The sequence below is a fragment of the Opisthorchis viverrini genome, assembly GCF_000715545.1.
Source record: "Opisthorchis viverrini unplaced genomic scaffold opera_v5_7, whole genome shotgun sequence".
In the NCBI taxonomy this organism is placed as follows: Eukaryota; Metazoa; Platyhelminthes; class Trematoda; order Opisthorchiida; family Opisthorchiidae; genus Opisthorchis; species Opisthorchis viverrini.
The window spans coordinates 3,041,343-3,042,899 of record NW_008751663.1 but is presented as its reverse complement, the minus strand read 5'-3'; positions in this window follow the sequence as shown (position 1 = coordinate 3,042,899).

The window sequence follows — 1,557 nt, the reverse complement described above, 5'->3', positions numbered from 1 at the left end:
GTCTCTGGGATGAGCTCTTCCGTACCCAATAAATTTTCACTCAGATTTGGCTAGCCTGGCTTTCCTGCTGCAATGTAGACTTGCCTGTTGCACAAGTTTCAATCCGTATACGGAGTTCAGGTCACCCTATGTATAAGCAAACTGCACCCATCCAACCTATCCCCCTGCACCTGATATCCCTACAACAGTGCAACCAGTGATTCTGCTTGCTTTCATATTAAGCCACATTTTTGAGACAAAACTTGACATGTGCTCCCAATTTGAGTCATCCCATCTCCATCGCCACTGTTGCTCGTTGTGACTTCGGCCATTTACCCAACCACCCAAGGTCACTCATGGCCAGCAATGGTTTTCAGTTTTAGTTCATGCCACCTTTGATCTAGTCGAACCTTAAGCCCATTTTTCCCCAAAGTTGGGAAATAACCTATTATTGCTATATCATCAGGTGTTCCTCACTGTTTGTGACGTTGTCCTCTTTTTGTGCAATCCAAACCCCCACAAATCCCTCAGTCATGCTCCATTCTGACTGTCAAACTATGATCATGCCAGACGGTATGCCACACACAAGTTAAGAATAAACATTATTATTATTATGTATTGCGTCCCGGTCGCTCGCGTAACTCGAAAATTGCGACCTTTGTGGAAGATGAAACATTATTATTATTATGTATTGCGTCCCGGTCGCTCGCGTAACTCAAAAATTGCGACCTTTGTGTCTCGAAGATGAAAGGAGCGTAATATCAGAAAGCGGGGCCTACACGCCCTGGACTGCCTAAAACAAGAACTGTTGAGAGGAGCTAAAGATGCAAGAGCATCTGAGACCCAGGTCTTTGACCTCTAGGGTGTGGGTAACAGGTTTTCTTTTAATTATGAACATATCTGCTGGGATGGCGAGGCGGCAGGAGGCTATAGGGGAATCGGAACAAGAGAAGCTTAGGCTATACGCAGTTGAACAACGGGTCAGAAGTCTAACTCGTTTTGGGTCTTGCGAAAGGCAAGGATTTCGGCAGAAGGAGGAACTGTGTAAGCGAGTTTCATATCGTCCGTAAAATGAATGGTTCATTATGGAATACGGCATCTAGGAGGAAGTTGATAGGACGTATATGGAGCCCAGCATGTTTCTTTGGGTGATCTGTAGTAGGGATGACCGTTTGTCACCAGTTCGATCTATCTGTGACCAATCAAATAGATCACTGACTCAATGAAATAACAACCCAGTGATGCGGACAGGATTGAGTTTCTTCTCCAGGGATGCATGTGGGGCCTGGTCAAAAGCCTTCTGGATGTCCAAATAAACTGAAGAAATTGAGTGTCCGGCATCATAGGCTGCTGTGGTTTTCTCAGAAAAGTGCATTTGACATTCACTGATGGGTCTTCGGGAAGGCATCCGCACTATCGGTCATCTGTGGCGTTTGTAGCTTGAAAGAACCTGGTTAATGGGCATATGACCAAGGGTTCGCATGACGGGAGGGGTGTGATGGATCCATCCGCAGTTGGAATTAGTTTGCCTCCATCCGGATTTCAGATAATGACGGACAACAGACTGTTTCCACTGAG